Source organism: Hippopotamus amphibius, chromosome 8, assembly GCF_030028045.1.
Source record: "Hippopotamus amphibius kiboko isolate mHipAmp2 chromosome 8, mHipAmp2.hap2, whole genome shotgun sequence".
NCBI classification, from domain to species: domain Eukaryota; kingdom Metazoa; phylum Chordata; class Mammalia; order Artiodactyla; family Hippopotamidae; genus Hippopotamus; species Hippopotamus amphibius.
In genome coordinates, this window is record NC_080193.1 from 44,206,312 (window position 1) to 44,225,923 (window position 19,612).

At 41.6% G+C, this 19,612-nt stretch overlaps 1 non-coding gene across 1 annotated transcript; it reads left to right on the forward strand.

Moving 5' to 3' along the window:
• The first annotated feature begins 19,190 nt into the window (after positions 1–19,190).
• LOC130859730 (small nucleolar RNA SNORA19) lies at positions 19,191–19,320 on the forward strand. The gene has a single exon (XR_009055286.1). It is a non-coding gene; the product is annotated as a small nucleolar RNA SNORA19 (small nucleolar RNA).
• The last annotated feature ends 292 nt before the right edge of the window (positions 19,321–19,612 follow it).

A 19,612-nucleotide genomic window follows, 5' to 3' on the forward strand; every position in this document is an offset into this window, starting at 1 on the left:
GAGGGAAACTACATCAACATAATAAAAACCACACATGATAAACCCACAGCAAACATCACACTCAATGTTGAGAAGTTGAAAGCACTTCCTTTAAGATCAAGAACAAGACAAGGATGCCCACTGTCACCAATTTTATTCAAAATAATGTTGGATGTCCTAGCACAGCATTCAAACAACAAAAAGTAAAGGAATCCAAATTGGAAAGGAAGAAATAAGACTGTCACTGTTTGATGATGACATGATATTATACATAGAAAATCCTAAAGACCTCACTAAAAAACTACTAGAACTCATCAAGGAATTCTGTAAATTTGTAGAATACAAAGTTAATATACTGAAATCTATTGCTTTTCTATGCACTAACAATGAACTATCAGAAAGAGAAATTAAGGAAATAATTCCATTCACCAGTGCATCAAAAAGAGTGAAATACCTAGGAATAAATCTACCTAAGGAGGTAAAAAACCTGTAGTCAGAAAACTATCAGATACTGATGAAAGAAATTGAAGATGACACAAACATATGAAAAGATATACCATATTCATTGATTGGAAGAAGTAATATTGTTAAAATGATGATACTACCCAAGGCAATCTACAGATCCTATACAATCTCTATCAAAATACCAATAGCATTTTTCACAGAACTAAAACAAATTCTAAAAATGTATATGGAAATACAAAAGACCTCAAATAGCCAAAACAATCTTGAGAAAGAAGAACAAGCCTGGAGGTATCACATGCTTTGATTTCAAACTATACTACAAAGCTACAGTAATCAAAACAGGATGACACTGGCAGAAAAACAGACACATAGATCAGCAGAACAGAATACAAAACCCCAAATGAACCCACACTTATATGGGCAATTAATCTATAACAAAGGAAACAAGAATATACAATGGGGAAAAGAGCCTCTTCAATAAATGGTGTTGGGAAAACTGGACAGGTACATGCCAAAGAATCAAACTCTTTCATGCTATGAATAAAAATGAATTAAGATGGATTGAAGACTTAAATGTAAGACCATAAAAACATAGGCAGAAAAAAGCATAGGCAGTATGATTTTTGACATTGGTCTTAGCAACATATTAATATTTTTGGATATGTCTCCTCAAGCAAAGGAAACGAAAGCAAAAATAAACAAATGGAATTACATCAAACTAAAAAGCTCTGGCACAATGAAGGAAACTATCAACAAGACAAAAGGGCCACATACTGAATGGGAGAAGATATTTGCAAATAATATGTCCAATAAGGGGTTAAGTTCCAAAATATAGAAACTCAACATCAAAAAAAGCAAACAATCTGAGGAAAAAAATGGGCAGATGATCTGAATAAACATTTTTCCAATGAATACATACAGATAGTCAACATACACATGAAAAGATACTCAACATCACTAATCATCAGGGAAATGCAAATCAAAACTACAATATCACCTCACACCTGTCAGAATGGCTATTATCAAAAAGACAACAAATAACAAGAGTTGGTACTCTAAGGCACTAGTCCTCATTCAGCGGCATTTATAGAGAGACTGTTTTGTAATAGGCTGTCTGGTAGACCCTTGAAGCCTTGTGATAAATCACCTTTAAATGAAAGTAGGGAAGACAATCAGGTAAATAGGGTATGAAAGGAGGGTACCCATCAGAATAGAAACATATTCTTTTTTTTTAAGCTCTTTATTGGAGTATAATTGCTTTACACTGTCGTGCCAGTTTCTGCTGTACAACAAAATGAATCAGCTATATTAATACATATATCCCTATCTCCCCTCCCTCCTGCAACTCCTTCCCACCATTCCTGTCCCTATCTTACCCCTTTAAGTCATCACCAGTCATTGAGTTGATCTCCCTGTGTTATGCAGCAGCTTCCCATTAGCTATCTACCTTACATTTGGTAGTGTATATATGTCAATGATACTCTCTCACTTTGTTCCAGCTTCCCCTTCACTCCTTTCCCCCCATGTCCTCAAGTCCATTCTCTACAACTGCATCCTTATTGTTACCCTGCCACTGAGTTCATGGCACATATATACAATGGAATATTAGCTATAAAAAGGAATGAAATTGAGTTATTTGTAGTGAGGTGGATGGACCTAGAGTCTGTCATACAGAGTGAAGTAAGCCAGAAAGAGAAAAACAAATACCGCATGCTAACTCATACATATGGGAATCTAAAAAAATGGTACTGATGAAACATATTCTTTTAACTCCCATCTTAAAAAAAAATCTTCCTTCTTTTCCTTTCATGGCAAATTTCTCAGAATTATATCTATCTAGCTAGCTAACTAGCTAGCTAGCTAGCTATCCATCTACCTAGCTATGTCTATAAACATATAGATAGATAAATGGATAGATGATAGATAGATAAATAGATAGATAGATGATGATAGATAGATAGATAGATAGATAGATAGATAGATAGATAGATAATAGATATTTAAATAAATTATCTTTTCCTCCAAGCCGCAATTTACTCTTTATTATTTTCCAACCAGGATTCTTCTGCCTCCACTTAAAGAAATTGCTGTTCTCAAGATCACAATGACTCGTAAGGTAGTAATTCAGTAGGCACCTCCTTGTCCTCATATCCTCCGCTTCACTTGGGAGCATTATAAATCATTCATGAAACACTCTCTCTTGGATTCCACGTGTCCACAGTCTTCTGAATCATCTTCCATCTCAAAGGCTGTTTCTTCTCAACCTCACTGAGAATTCCTCTTCTACTGTCTATACATCTGTTTCTCTGGGCCTGAACTTACTCTCTTTTGTATTCATTTTCTTCACATTTTACATGTGACCACTCCCACTAATATTTTTTCAAATTCATTTACTTGCTGACGATACCCAGACATGTATCTCTTATCTATTCTTCACCTCTAATTTCCTGAATAGACATATACAAATGCCCATCCATCATCTCCACCAAATATCTCAGCAACATTCAGGTTTAGAACTCTGTTATGGACTAGACATAGACTTAGACATTTTCCCTGCCTCTATCCCAGGGAATTTCCCCTCAAACTCCTTTCCCAACTGAGGAAATTTTGTGCATGTTGTTGCTCAAATCAGAAACTAGAGGTACTTGACTACTTTCTGTCCTCTAGCTGCATGTCAGCAATAGTACCCTTGATTCTACCTCCAAAACATATCATGAGACCATCTGATTATTTTCAACTTCATTTGTTATTTCTTAGACCATCAGAATCTAGCAACCACTATTAGCTTTGTTTTGTGTCTATTATTGCTTGGGCCACCATATGTCCCAGTGTGTGTCTATTGACTCAGCCTAATTATTAATAATTTCCCTTTCACACTGAAAATTGTCCCAGTGGTTGATAAATTACATGGCAACCCTAGTTACTGCTTCCATATAATTCTCTATACAGCAGTCGATGAGAGCTTAAGTGTAAATCAGATAATTTCACTGCCCTACATAAAACCCTTCAATGGACCCATTGTGCCTAGAATAAAATTGATCCTCTATACTAGGGGCTCTAAAGCACTGCCTAGTTTGAATATTGACTACATGTCCAGCCTCATCTCATGCCCCACTCCCTTTCTCACTGCCACCAGCCATGCTTGTTCTTCAGCTCATTGAGCTCTCTTCTCCCTTAGGGTCCTTTGCACAGACCCTTTCATGAGACACTTTTTCAGGGAGGCAAGTTTTCCTTGTCCATCATATTTCAGTACAAATGGCTTCTTCTCAGAAAAGTCTTCTTTACCATCTTTCCTAAAGTAGGATCTCCTTTATCTTTTAGTTTCTATTTGGCCCTTTAGTTTGTTTTATTTTTTTCTCTATAACCTGGGTTTGTGTTATTTAAATTTTTCTAATTGGTCTCTGATCAAGATATAAGGTCCATCATAGACTAGATTATTGTATCCCAGGGGCAAGTGCAGTGCCTGGAATAGAGTGTCTGTGATGGAAGAATAAATGGAGTGTAGTACCAAGCTAGACTGAGAAGGATCAAAAAACACATTTATAGGGATGGCTTAGAGACATATCAATGGGAACAGATGATTTATGTGGATGGACACACAAACAGAAGGGCATTCCAATAGGACAGAACAATGTGCTCAAGGAAGAGAGGTATAAGAGTTTGAGGGGAGTTTGAGGAACAGAGAGTGGATAAATATGGCTGCACTAATAGAAGCTTATTTTTTTTAAAGTAAGCAGGACCTAGACTCTAAATGTCTTTAAATACTCAGGTATCTGGACTTCATCCTATAGATATGGAATATCTTTAAAGAATTGTGAATGTGCCCTGAAAATTAAAGTCAAAAGTAACCTCTAATGACCCCCCACAAAAAAAAAAGGAATAAAAGAAAGAAAAAAAGAAGATCACTAATCAAAGAACAAAGCTGGAGGTAGATACTACCTGACTTCAAAATTTATTGTAAAAATACAGTAATCAAGACAGTGGGATTCATTGCATTGCTTAGTGAAAGAATAGACAAATAGGACAATGGGACAGAACACAGACAGAAATAGATCCACATAAATATAGTCAACTGATCTTTGACAAAGAACTAAGGACAATAAAATGGAGAAAATGTAGTCCTTTCAACAAATGCTGCTGTAGGAACTCAATACTCACATGCAAAATAATAAAATTAAACATTAACTTTTCACCTTTCACAAAAATTTACTCAAAATGGACCATAGACCTAAATGCAAAATACAACTATAAAATTTGTAGAAGATAACATAGGAGGAAATCTAGGTGACCTTAGGATTGATGATGTCTTTTTAGATTCAACACCAAAAGCACAGTCCATGAAAGAAAAAAATTGATAAGCTAAACTTCAACAAGAATAAAAACTTCTGATTTATGAAACCATGTTTAAGAGAATGAAAAGATAAACTACAGACAGGGAGAAAATGTTTGAAAAATTATATATGATAAAGGATTGTCATCCAAAATATACAAAGAACACAAAACTCAACAATAAGAAATCAAACAACCCAATTAAAAAGTAGGCCAAAGGCCTTAAGAGATGCCTCACCAAAGAAGATAAACAGATGGGAATCGGCATAAGAAAGTGTCAGGGAAATGCAAATTGAAATGAAATACTACTAACTAGAATGGCTAAAATACAAAGTATGGACAACACCAAATGCTGGTTAGTATGTGAAGCAAGGAGAACTCTCATTCAATGTTGGTGCAAATGCATAATGATGCAGCCACTTTGGAAGACAGCATACCAGTTTGTTTTAAAGTTAAACATAGTCTTGCCATATGATCCAGTAATTGCACTCTTTGGTATTTACCCAATTGAGTTGAAAATCTATGTGCACATAATAACCTGCAAACACATTTTTGTAGCAATTCTAAAACTTGGTAGAAACAAAAATGTCCTCCAATAAGTAAATGGATAAACAAACTGTGGTATATCCATGCAGTAGACTATTACTCAATAATAAAAAGAAATGAGATATTAAGCCATGAGAAGATATGGGAGAACCTTAGAGGCATGTTGGTAAGTGAAAAAAGTCAGTCTGAAAAGGCTACATGCTCTGATACCAACTATATGACATTCTTGAAAAGACAAAACTATAGGGATAGCAGCTTCCTAGGTGGCAAGGGGTTAAGAATCCACCTGCCAATGCAGGGGACACAGGTTCGAGCCCTGGTCCGGGAAGATCCCATATGCCACAGAGCAACTAAGCCCGTACACCACAACTATTGAGCCCATGTGTCACAACTACTGAAGCGCATGCACCTAGTGCCCGTGTTCCACAACAAGGGAAGCCACTGCAATGAGGAGCCCATGCACCACAATGAAGAGTAGCCCCCACTAGTTGCAACTAGAGAAAGCCCATGTGCAGCAACAAAGACCCAATGCAGCCAATAAATAAATAATTAAATAATTTATATTTAAAAAAAAACTATAGGGATAATAAAAATAAATCATTGATCAAAAGGATATCCGGGGGTAGGAGGGTGAAAGGGAGGAGCTCAGGGGATTTTTAGGGCAGTAAAACTATTTTTTATGATATTATAAATTGTGGATATATGACATTATGCATTTGTCAAAACCTATGTAACTGTAAAACACAAAGAGTGAACACTTATGTAAACTATAGACTTTAGTTAATGATATATCACTATCTGTTCGTCAATTATAACAAATGTACCCACTAAGGCAAGATGTCAATGATAGTGGAAACTAGGAGGAGGGAGGGTGTATGGGAGCTCTCTAAAATTTCTGCTCAGTTTTTCTGTAAATAATTGATCTAAAAAGAAAGACCATTTTTAAAAATTTACTTATTTATTTACTTTATGGGCTGCATTGGGTCTTCATTGCTGCATGCAGGCTTTCTGTAGTTGCAGAGATGGGGAGCTACTTTTTGTCATGGTTCACGGGCTTCTCAGTGTGGTGGCTTCTCTTGTTTTGGAGCATGGGCTCTAGGCACATTGGCTTCAGTAGTTGTGGCACGTGGGCTCATTTGTGTGTATCAGGGGCTCTAGAGTGCAGGCTCAGTAGTTGTGGCACACGGGCTTAGTTGCTCCATGGCTTATGGGATCTTCCCAGACCAGGGATCAAACCTGTGTCCCCTGCATTGGCAAGCAAATTCTTAACCACTGTGCCACCAGGGAAGCCCAAGACTATTTTTTTTAAATCACTAGTAATAGCCCTCTTTGCATGATTCTTGTATTCAGATCCAAATGTTGATGTTTTCCAGCTGTACTATTTCATCATCATTTTCTTTGCCTAGGTTTCATTAGCTATGGTACAATACCTTCAAGAAAAGGTACTTTGATTTTGCTTTTCTTGCATTCCCCAAATACCTATTAAAAGTCCTGAGGTGGTAAATGAATAGAGTTAAGACTTAAACCATAATTTAACAATAATGGAAATTTGAAATAAGCTCATATTCTCCTTGGATACAAAAGCATTTTAGCCTTATGCTAGATGAAACTTCTGAGTTATCCAACACCCAGTGAACATATATTCCAGCTCATTGAACCTGAATATCCAGAGGACTGGCTGAATTAATTTGTTCAGCAATGATATTTTTAAGAGAGCACATTGTAAATTCTAAGTCATAAGGACTATCTTGGCACTTCAGACAAGAAAATTCACTGATATTACGAATGCAGCATTTAATTCCTAAAAGAATAAGCAGGGTGTCTTTGTCTTCTTGTATTTTTGTGTATCACCTGTGCTGTAGGAAATTCTTAAATAAATCGCATTCAGGAATTGAACAGGGATGACCAAGCCTAAAGTCACATTTGGAGGTCATTTAGTTCCTTTTGCAATATTTCCACTGTTATTAAACTCACCAAATGTCTATTAAGTCTAGACCATGACAACACACAGGTTTCTTCTCCCCTTTCTTTCGGGGCACAGGCACAGACCACACTCTTCTGCCTTCCTTGTGGTTGAAGTGACCCTGATTAGCCAGTGGATTATGAACAAAAGTGATATGGTTTACTTCCAGGTTTGGCCCATCAAAGCCTCCTATGACTGAAGGTCCTCCTGTTTCCTTGTCTGCAAGGTGGAATAAAAGGTCTCCAAGGAGCCTGGACTTTAGGGGTTAACATACTGAAGAGAAGTTAAGCTCTCTGAGATAAGTTCAATGTCCTGGAGGTTATGTTGTATAAGTACCCTGGGTGAAAGGAGGAGCAGCCCAGAAGAAAGTCAAGCAGAAAACAATGACTCAGCAGATCCTTTGGAGACTTCTAAGAATGGCAGAGGAAAATTAGCCAAAATTTGCCAAAGGCACCAAGGCCCTGGAAAGAAGGGAAGTGCAGAGAAGTGCAAGTCATTTACTGATTAAGCTGTAACATAAGAGCATAAGAAGGTTAGCATAAAATAGTAAAAAACAGAAAAGTAAGAAAAAATGAAGGATCTTGTTGGGACCCTTGATGGGCTGTACCCTAGCAATAAGGGTAAACCAGAAATAGATCAGGTCTTACAAAGATTGAAAACCAGGTTCAGAGTATTCAGCACCTACTGGGTTGAAATGATTTGCCTCTACTCAAACCATTACACATGAGGGAAAATGACATCATCCAGAGGCTCATCAATTTTTGATACACAGTGACTGGCTTTTAATCTAATAGTATGAGGTACAAAAATCCAGACCAAGAAAAAAAGCCAGCAATAGGAACATAGCAATGGAAAATATACCAAGAAATTTAACCCTAACCCTAGCCCTAATAATAGGGCCAAGAAAATAGAAAAGATGGATAAATTCCTTAGAGGATGGGAATACAGCAAAATGAATCAAATGGAATTTATAAAATTGAAAGATACAAAAATGAAATTAAGAACTCAGTAGGATGGACAAAGCTGAAAGTAGGACTGGTGAACCGTAAGATAGGCTAGTAGAATAAATTCTACTTACCTATATGTCTAAATATTAGTGAGGAGAAAAGATGAACATTCACTTAAAACAAAAGGAAAACCAAAGGAACCTAAGGAGCACAGTGAAAATATCTAACATACATCTAATTTAAGGACCAGAAGGGGAGACAGAGAGAATGGGTCAGAAGAAATGTATGGAAGAGTGGATGAGAATTTTTCCAAAACACAAAAGATACACACCACAGGTTTAAGAAGTGTGATGAGTTTTAACATAGTGTTTTCCCATTGCTGCTGGAACAAATTACCCAAAATCAGTGGCTTAAAACAACACACAATTCTGTAGGTTGTATTCACCCAGTTCTTCTCCTTAGATTCTCACAAGGCTGAAAACAAAGTATTGGTCAGCCTGGGCTCTTATCTAAATTGATTAGGTTTTTGGCAGAAGTCAGTCCCCTGCAGCTATAGAACCCCACTACTGTGGCTATCAGCTGGGATTCTCTTTCCACTTTTTAGACCAACAGCATTCCCCAACATACTGCCCCATCCATCTTCAAAGCACCAATAGTTCGCTGGTCCTCCTAACTCTTTGAATCTCTCTGAGATTGTGCAAGATAGCATGTTGCTAAGACTTCTACCACTGCATAGCAAAATGCCCCTTCCTCCAGTTTCTGATAACAGATTACCTCCTTCTGAGTCCTCCCCTCTAGTATCTTTCAAATACAGATGTCTATGAACAGTCTCTTCACTGAAGTTTAGGCTTTTTCTAAGATTATTTAGGACTTTTTCTAACGGTCTCCTCATTCTCTTCAGTAGGGTCTATATTTAACACTATATTCAAAGTAACTTAAGCTTTCTGCATCATGCTTTTCAAATTCGTCCAACTTCCACCCACTGCCTGATTCCATCCATCATTTTAGGAGATATAGAAATAGAGGGAATGCTGAGTTCCAGAAATAATAAAGGCAGGGACTATGAAGGTCTTAAAAGGTTCTAAGAGTAGCCAGCTCTTCCACACCACTCAATGAAGTATGTGTTAGGAAGTAAAAGTTGGTTGGAAAGATCTTGGAGAATCTTGAAAGCCATTGCAAGGTGTTCACATCCTCTTCTGCAGGCAATTAAGAGGCATCAGAAAACTTATTAAGACAAACAAGAAAACAATTTTGATTAGACCAAGAAAAACAGAAAAAAAAGAGTTTTTTGAAGCAATCCAAATAAAAATATGTAAAATTTCTGAATTTAACATGCCAAGAGGCAGGATAATGTAGGCAAAAAATAATAAACTCTGGATTTGAGGTCTCTCTCAGCATCTATGGCTTTGGTGAACAGAGGCAAACTCCTTAATGTTTCTGAGTTTCATTGTGTTTATCTGTTTTAATGGGGCATCTGTAAATGGGAGACTCTGGCTGCTTTAGAAGGAATAAACTGCTAAGTTTGTTTGTGTAAGAGCAGGAATAGGCCACATCAACATCAAGAAATGGAACAACGGCCAAGCAAGTAAAATGTAACTGAAGAATAACTGCTTAAAGTAGGATATTGGTCAAATCCCAAGGTAACGTTTTGACTTAAAAATGAGGGGTTTAATGACATGTGCAGGACAACTCTTGTGCCCCACCCAAGTTCTCTCTGTCTCATCTCACTCCAGCCACCTCCTCTAGGGAAGATTTACAAGATGCTACCTGATAGCATCTTAACTCTGACCTCTCTTTTGGACCACTCCCTTCGTGCCTTGGGATTCTTCTGGTGTCACAGCTGGTGGCATCTGTGTACCTCAGCCTCAATGCTTACACAGCCTAGATATATCACAGAACTAACACCTTGGACCACCCTTCACCAAGAGGGGTCAAGAGTTGAGAAAGGGTTCATAGAACTCTCCAGGAATTTCCCTGTAAACCTGCACTCATGATAGCCAACTCCATACCCATCCTTGTCTTGCCTTTTCTTTCTCTGAGACATTTTTCTACCCTCTTGTTCCCCATGCAAGTCTGTGTTTTCAGCCCCTGTTTTCTTGAGAACTGAAGCTAAGGAAACAGTAGGTAAAAAATAGCTTACAAAATGATGAGGTCAGTTAATAGAGGGACATGAATGTCAAGGAGTCACAAAAACACAGTCATGAAGACACATGCAGGTGCCAGTGTGGTCCAGGGGAAATCCAAATGTTCCCAAATTGGTAACATAGCCTCCAGGCTGGCTCAGCTGGGGGCCACAGTGGACATGCTATTCCTACACTGAACTCACCTTTCTGAGTCCCAGCTGGCCAAACACTTTCTCATCACTGTTTTGTATCCAGTGGTCTATCTTGGAGAAAACACGGGTCTCAGCACAAAGTCTGCCTCTGGACTCACCACTGACACCGCACCAGAAAATAAGCTGCTGGAAGGCAGCCCTCCATTATTCACCAGTGAATCCTCTGAACTCACACATGTAGCTTTCCAAAGGGACACTCAACAAACACTTGTCTTTTTGTTTTTATAAATTTATTTATTTACTGGCTGTGTTGGGTCTTTGTTGCTCCACACAGGCTTTCTCTAGTTGTGGCGAGCAGGGGCTACTCTTCATTGTGGTGCTCGGACTCATTGCGGTGGCTTCTCTTGTTGCAGAGGACGGGCTCTAGGTGTGTGGGCTTCAGTAGTTGTGGCACATGGGCTCAATAGTTGTGGCTCACAGGCTCTAGAGCGCAAGCTCAACAGTTGTGGTGCACGGGCTTAGTTGCTCCGTGGCATGCGGGATCTTACTGGGGCAGGGATCGACTCCATGTTCCCTGAATTGGCAGGCAGATTCTTAACCACTGTGCCAACTAGGAAGTCCAACAAACACTTGTTGAATGAATGAATGATTACCCCACTCACTGAACTCAGGCCCTGAAGCTGCAAGCTGATCACCAGTCTCTGGATAATGGGGAATTCACCATTCACCATTGCCTGGTGGGATCCAGATTTCTCACCACTTGGCCAAGCCTGTCTTTCTCAGACTTGCTCCACTGCCTGGTCTTCAGGTAGGTAGGGGTATTGAGGAATGGAGACGGGGCATGCAAAAGGTGAGGCACAGTCATTGGCACACAGCAGATACTCAGCAAAGGCCTGCCACTTCAGTGACAAGACTGCAGGCGGCATTTTGAGGACATGGGGTGACTTGGGAGGAGCTCCAACTTCTCCTGAAACCCACCCCTTGGCAGTCTCCCTCTCTGCTCAATGAGAAATCTGCCCTGGGTGTCAGAACTGAATTTACTCTGACATTTTCCCTTTTCTTTTCTTCCTATAAATGGGAAATGAAGTATAAAGAGTCGGGCACAGCCTACTCCCTTCATCACGGCTCTTTGGAGAGATGTTGGCATTTAAATGCCAGACTGTTTGGTGATGTCAGGATGAGGCCAGCCTCAGGCTTGTCTTGGGGTCAGGGGTAAGGGGCAGGGGTCCTCCTGGTTTCTGATTTAATAAGAGGATTGCTTCCAGCCAAATGCAAAACCAGCGAGGTCAGTGCTGAACACACACAGCTCTACTGAGAAATAAAGGGGCCAGATGGTTATTACACTGTGTGCCTTTCTTGTAAAAGAAAAAAATTCTGAAGGTGACTGTAGCAGAAGCTGTTCATCAAGAGAGGCTCAGCTCATGCAGGCAACCCGTGGCTTGGCTCTGCACCAGAGGGAAGTTTTCTAGTGAGGAGTTTGATAGTTTGATATGTGATCCAAAACATTGGAGACCCCCACGGCGACTTGGCTGGTGGTGGAGGCCAAAGCACGGCCACGTTGTGGAAATGGAACACTTGCACCCTTCAGTGAAGCCTCCTATTTTGATGCTTCAGAAAGTTCCTGAAAGGGTAGCTGATGACAGGTATGGTGGTTGGTGGTCCAGAATAATCTGTCTAGCTCTACTCTGCTGCTTAAAAGATGTAAGACATGGGCATGTCAATGAATTACTTTAACTTTCATTTTCTCCTTGTAAATGTAGACTAGAAATATGCACCCTCTTGTAACAAGGTTACAACGAGATACCTTATCTAAGCCACCTGGTGCACATCAGATGTTCAGGAAACATTGGGTCCCTCCTCTTTCAGACCTGGAGTCTATCGAAGGGGCACTGAGAGCCCTGGAGGAGGTCTTATCATCCCCTACACAGAAGATTGCTGAGGAGCCCCATAAGCTAAGGTTTTCAGCCCATTTAAGCGATGCTCCAACACTGCTTGTTCTGGTGGCATTTACTGCGGGAGCATTTGTCACCCTGGGCACTTTGGTGCTGACTTGGTCCTCTGAAGATAGTCACGGCACTGCCATGGTAATTCCATGTTAATTAACTGGGCTGTTATTCCAAAGTGTTAATGGCCAGAAACTGTAATTCAATCAAGTAAATAACATTTCAAGCAGTTAATAAAAGCAATGAAATTTGTAAATGCCCATAAATGTGATTTCATAAATCAGTCGGTGGTCTGTCCTTGCCACACAAATATCAGACAATCAGCATTACTATTGCTGCCGGTGAATCTGTTGAGAATTCTTCCTCCATATGTTTTTTAAACAAATTGTGTTCCTTTTGTCTCTTCCCCCCTCATTAACTTTCAAAATTTGTTTTTCTTAAGTTTCCACCTTTGGGGAAGTAGCTTCAGTCTTATTATGAGCTGAGACTCCAAACACCACCCAACTTGTTGTAATTCTTTCTAATGCCCTCAGTTTTTCCGTTACAATTTGTTTTCCAAATCTGAAAGTGATACAGTGCTAGGTCCCCACGGGATGTGAACATTAAGTTCAGAGAGGTGTTTACTTTCTCCAGTGCAATTTCAGACTTCGGCAGACCCCTTCCTGTAATCCCTCATGTCACAGTCTCTGAGCCCCAATCTGCCAGCTCTGAGCAGGGTCTGGAGCACTCACGGGTGAATTGGACACTGCCCTGCTCTCAAAAATCTCATGCCCATCATTCCATCACTGGGCCTGTGTAGCACATGTCCCCTTGCCACCTACAGGTCTCTCTTGGTGCCACACCTGAGTGTGAGGGCTCTGTCAGAAAGGAGATGCTCACCCCAGTCCTAGTCACCTCTTCTCTGTCCAGGGGGTGTGGGGAGGGGTCCAGCAGAAGCTGCCTTCCTCCACACCAGTCTTTGATTGAAGGAAGCCCCAGGTGGTCTACGTCCTCTGCTTCCAAATGAGTCCATGGCACATATTTGAGTAAACTGAAGGACCATGAGGGTGTGAAGTAACAGGAGCCAATACCCAGAGGGTGGGTTGGGGGTAGCAGAGGTGCTGGAAAGAGTCTGCAGCAGGGAAGTGAGGGCTCTGTTTCCCAACTTGGCTTTGTCTCGTTGCTCTCTCCTCCACTCCACTGTCTCCTGGCCCTGCACATCCGACCTGCCACTCACCCGCCAACTCATTCACTCAGATGTTCACCGACACGTGTGCCCGCTCCCCCATCACTTGCTTACCACCTACTCCAACCCACTCACGTATTCACGTCTCACCCCTGCGGTCACGTACCATCCTCCCAACTCACTAACCACACTCTGTGCATTTAGCTACTCACCCCCTCCTTTACCACCACTCATCCACTCACGTAGACCCTCACCTGCCCCGACGCTCACTAAGCAGCCCATCCGCCCCCTCTCCTTCTCACAAAAGGCTGCTGACCCGTGACTCTGTGGGAGCCGTGAGCTTCGTTGGGGGAGGCAGAGATGAATCAGATGTGGTAGCCGGCTGAGGATGGCTTCTGGGCCAGTGGGAGAAGAACAGAGGCGGCAGCACTGAGAGTAACTGATGGGGGAGGAGCCAAGGGGACAGGAGCAGGGGAGAGAGAAGTGACCAGCCCGGGGCAGGCAGGAAAGGGGCTCTGAAGCAAGAGCTGAGCCACCGAGTGAGGAAGGACGAGGCTAGGAAAGGCAAGAATGGTGCCCCCCTATTTTGAGGAAATGCCAGAGTTTAGAGGAAGGGGATGGGGGCAGGGGGCGGTAGGGGGGCAAGGGACAGTATATAGAGACTAGCAGGAGCTGGTCCCTCTGGCCTGAGGAATCTGGGGCCATTACACGGGCTGGGACTTGGCCTGGAGGCAGCAGGGAGGGATCAATGTGTTTTAGGCAGGAAGGATCCATCGCAGATTTGATAACAAAATCAGGGCCTCTGCCTCATCAGCTGCAAAATTAAAGGTCTGGACTGTGGTCTCCCAGGCCCTTCCTATGCTCCAACTTTGGAAATCTCCAAGGTTGGTGGGAGAACGGGGCACAAGAGGGGTTGAGGGGTGTCCTCATAAATGACTCCTGAGCTCTCACAGAGCAGAAGAGACTCTGGGCTCCCTGCTCCAAGATAGATCGGTCCTTGGCCCCAGAAGGTGAGCATTTGGCATCCATGTTCTGCACAGGTGTGAGCCCCACCTCAGCCAAGACAAAGGCTTAGATACAGCTGCCCAAGTGACTGCACAGCTGTCTTGGCCGGTGCCATGCATTACCCAGGGATGTGATGCTGGAAAGTTTGATACACAGACATGATGAACAGAGCTGTGGCTGCTCATGCTTTGTGGAAGGAGGCTTCTGGCAGGAGAGGACGCCAATGCACTCGCTGCCCTGTCCCCTTGCCATTCCTTAGTTCAGTGGAGACCACAGGAAATCTGACTATATCAAGTTTGGGCAACTCCTTCATTATAGGGACTTGCCCAGGCCTAATGTCAGAGACTTAAAGTCCAGGCATGGAATGAGACAGTTCTCAAGTTGATGTAAGTTTTTTATCTACAGGCCCAATGAGCTCCAGTTGCCCAGCAACAGAGCTGTGGGCCCTGCAGCTTCTTGGAGGGCAATTCTCTAACATCTCCCTGGACAGGCACAAGGTTTAGGAGCCATTGTCTTTTCTCATTCCATAACCATCATTCTGGAGATACCTTCCCAAGATGGGCACCTCATAATGATTTAGAAAGTTAAGAAAATATTAGTTACACATAGATACTTACACATAAACAATTCACATATATACACGCAGACCCAGTGAGGCTATGACAGCTCAAAAGTCTTGCTCCCTTTAATAGGAAGTGTTCCAAGGCTTTTCATTCCAAAGCCATTCACTGACTTCCTGCCATGTGGCAAATTCTGTGCCTGGTCCAGAGAGACACATGGCTGTAATTCACAGCCCCTGCCTTTAAGTTGTCCCCCTCAGTTCACCAAGGGAGGCCATTGGAATAATAATTAAAATATAGTTGGACAAATCTATAACAGTGATTGACAAAAAAGCATCAAAGAAAAGGGACACCTGACTCAGCTTGGAGCTGAATAAGGCTTCACAAAGGGTTGATATGTGAGCTGGGTTTTGAAAAATGAGGTAGAGAAAGGATGAGGAGCTCTCTAGCAAGTAGGAGATTTGTGCAAAGGCATAGAGTTTTTTTCAAGGTGTTTTCACACCTGCAACTCATCCCAAGTTCCCAGTCTAAAGGGTAGGATGGGGAGAGGTGGAGGATGAGAGAGTATGTCATGGAGGCCTAGCCTCTAGGGAGTGTGGAACAGAGCCTAAAGCTATAGGGTTTCCTTTGAAGGGTTTTGGAGACAAGCTCAGATTTGCATTAAAGAAGGATTCTCGCTGCAGAATGGAGAATAGATTGGAAGGGAACATAACTAATAGAGATACTTTTTAGCCACGAGATGGTGAGGACTTATTAGTAATAAGAACAAAAGATGAACACCAGAGGTATCAAGGGAGTAGGATTGACCGGACCAGTTTTCCCATCAGGTGGGGAGAGTAAGAGTTGGGGGAAAGGTCAGCACTTTCAGGATGCTGGAATGAGATGGCCTTCACAAAGAAGGCTGTGCAAGAGGAGGAACAGTGTCTGTGGATGGCAGCACAAGCTTAGTCTAGGATCAGTTGAGTCTGTGATATTTCTCGTACATTCAGATGGAGAAGGGCAGAGGGCAGTGGGCTCCGTGGGTCAGGGCTCAGGTCTTCGGTATTTCAATTGGCAAAAGTTATTCTTTGTTTTAAGCAAAATTTTATCTTATTTTAAGTAATACATTTTAATTGAAGAATACAGTTGATCCTTGAAAAATATGGGGGTTATGGGCGCCAACCCTCCATGCAGTGGAAAATAGTGATGGTACTGATATCCCCTCCTATTTTTATATGTGCTTAGTGAGGCTAACCGCTAAAATAAGATACAGAAGTGGTAAATGCATGTATTCCCATGGCCATCTTTGCTAAAATGTCTTCCATTCAGCCGTAAAAACTTGGCTGGGAATTTAAAAAGCTTAGAAATTACCTGCTGGGGCAAACACAGACCTTAGTGCTCACAGTATCCAGGCCTCCTTTCCTGACCAGGCACATGAGTGGCTACAGCCACAGCTCTTTGCAGAGTGGACTAAGTGGAGCCGTGGACTAGGTCTAGTCTATGAAGTATGAGCATTAGGCACAAGCGTCACTTCTGGGATGGAGCGGTAAAGGCAGCCCCAGAGAGCCCCCTGCATTCCAGAGTGGACTTTGCATGAATGAGACATAAAGTTCAGTTGTGTAAGTCTGAGGTCTGGTGGTTGTTGGTTACGACAGCATGATCTAGCCTATCCAGAATCAAATGGGTTTATTCTCGCAACTTCAGTCTTAGTGTTTCGTGGGTTTCTCTTTGCTTTGAAATGAGGCTAAAACAGGTAGGAGAATTAGAAGTAAACAGGTGCCCATACCTGAGAAATTATAAATATGCAGCTATCATCATACCAACTCAAGAGGGAGTAAAGACAATAAAACATTTCCAGGGAGAGTTTCAGGAGCCACTTTTCCCAAAGGTCTAGGATCCAAGCCAGATTCCCTTCACGAGGTGAGTTTAAACTGTGTTAAAGTTGTTCTAATGTATTTTGATACTAGAATACATTAGGAATGGTTAACAATAGCTAGAAATTAGTGGAAAGAGGGCTTAACCTTACCAGGTGTTTGAGGTCTTTTGGGATTTGTTTCAGTGAATCCAGCTCATGAGATGGGAAAAATCTCCGACACCACCCACGTCCATGAGGAAAGCTCATCTCATCTGCAATCACTGACTCCAAGGTGGCACTCAGTACTGTCTGGAGTATTATTTCTCCAAAATCAGATCTTGGAGCCCACTACACACATCAGAAACGATAAGCCTAGACCCAGGAAGATTACCTGACATTGATGTTGGTAGTTGGTGAAAAGACAGTTTGATCAAGAAACCTGAATTGTAGCCCTGCCCCTACTAACAACCACCTATGGGAACTTGAGCAAATCTCCCTTTTCCTCTTTGAGCTTCACTTTTCTCACTGAAAATCTCTTCTAGCCTACAAATCCTAAGTATTCTGAGACAACTTACTCTGTAGTGATGGTCTCATTCTTGGCCAGAATGTAAACGCTGAAGCTAATAGAACACGTCTGCTCAGGGAATCAGCTCCCTGGCTATTTGTTTATTTAATTTACTTACACACGACTGTGCAGGACTGCCTGAATTGTCACCTGGAATGCAACGCACAGGTCAGAGATGGCAGCTCTTTTGTGACGCGAGGTTGATTGAACCTGCCCATGGACCACCAGCCCCACTCTGGCTGCCTTTTTGTCAGCTCTCTCTTTTATACTCAACATGTTTCCAGGTTCTCTGCTTTTCAAGCCTGCAGTAATTTATCTTGTGCACAGAAAGGGTATAAAATATGAACTAATTAAATTAGAAATAATTACTGGGAAGCTAATAGAGGAAACCACTGCAGTTTAGAGATGTTATAGCCACTGCATCAATAACACAATTCTCCCACATGACCCACATTCACAGGATGCCTTCCATCCCACTAAGTACTGATTCTGTTTGTAACCGTTTCAGGCAGAATAGAATATTACAGAATCCATGTTCTCTGTTCTCTATCCTGAAACTGCAGGTCTGAGCATCCTTCTCAATCGTGTCATTCAACATGAGGACTCTCTCCAATTTCCTTCAAACCTGGATGCATTGTTTTATAGGATGGAGTGGTCACAAAAAGAATTGGTCATGTAACGAAAGGCAGTCATCAACAGACACTTTTTTAAGGGTTTGAAATTAAGTGGCGGGATGTAGAATTTCCTTGAAAATCCCCAAAAGGCCATTTTGAGGGCTTTCTTTGAAACATTTCTTTTCCAAGTCTACGTAGTATGAATGAACTAATGAAAGAAATATTAATTACAGTAAGAGTAGCACTGTGCCGTCCAGAGATTGGCATTCCGGAAGTGCTGGAGATGAGAACACAGACCCACACTAAGTGGAAAGACACTGACCAATAACACAAGAGGGGCCCAGCATCCCAGCTCTGTCACTCACTCACTAGATGCTCCACGCTTCTCAACTGATCTGTGCATTAACAAATTTATCTGTAACTCACAGACCTAGAGAACAAATTTACGGTTACCAGGGGGAAGGCTGGGAGGGAAGGATCGTTAGAGAGTTTGGGATTGACATGTACACGCTGCTATATTTAAAATAGATAACCAATGAGGACCTACTGTACAGCACAGGAAACTCTGCCCAATATTATGTAACTACCTAAATAGGAAAATAACTTGAAAAAGAATAGATACATGTATATATAACTGAATCACTTTGCTGTACACCTGAAAGTAACACAACAATGTTAATCAGCTATACTCTAATATAAAATAAAAAGTTTAAAAAAAGCAAATTCATCGGTAAAAGGGGTGAATGACACTTCCTTCTGAGGGGTTGTTATGAGGCTTAAAGAAATTGATATATGTGAGTGTGTACACGCCTGACCTACATACATGCCTGACATACGTACATGCTAGATTATCCAGGGAAACTGTGCTTGAAGAAAGTCACACAGTTGGCAGCAGGATGTGATGGTCTGTAACGGTGGCCCACAAAAATAAAGGAGAAATGATATTTTTGCTGTTTATTAAACTGTAATATTTTAGAGGCATTCACTTAAAAAATCTGTCATGCTCATTTCACTGACCTGCTTTCTCTTGCATATATGAGCAGTGTTATTTCTTATGTGCTATACAAATAGTTGAAGGTTAATCAGCAGTATAAGTAAATAGTAATGCTGCCAGTCTCCTTCACACAAATTAAGAAAAAAAAACTTCCTCTTTGTAAGGATGCGGGGTTACCGCAGAGAGTGCAGTTTGGATCTTGCACCGTAAATCAGATCAGGGATGATTGGTGAGGAGTTAAAGGACTCTTTGCAGACTTTACAAATACCCATGACTCAGGGACACACAGGTGTGAGACCAAGAGAGAGGCTGGAGTCGGGGGGGTCCTGTAGGATATGAAGGGCAAGGATCGTGGGGAGCAAGATAAGCTCAAAGGCTGCGGCCTGAACCCTGAACCTGCCCTGCTGCTCCAGAAATCAGAAGACCTT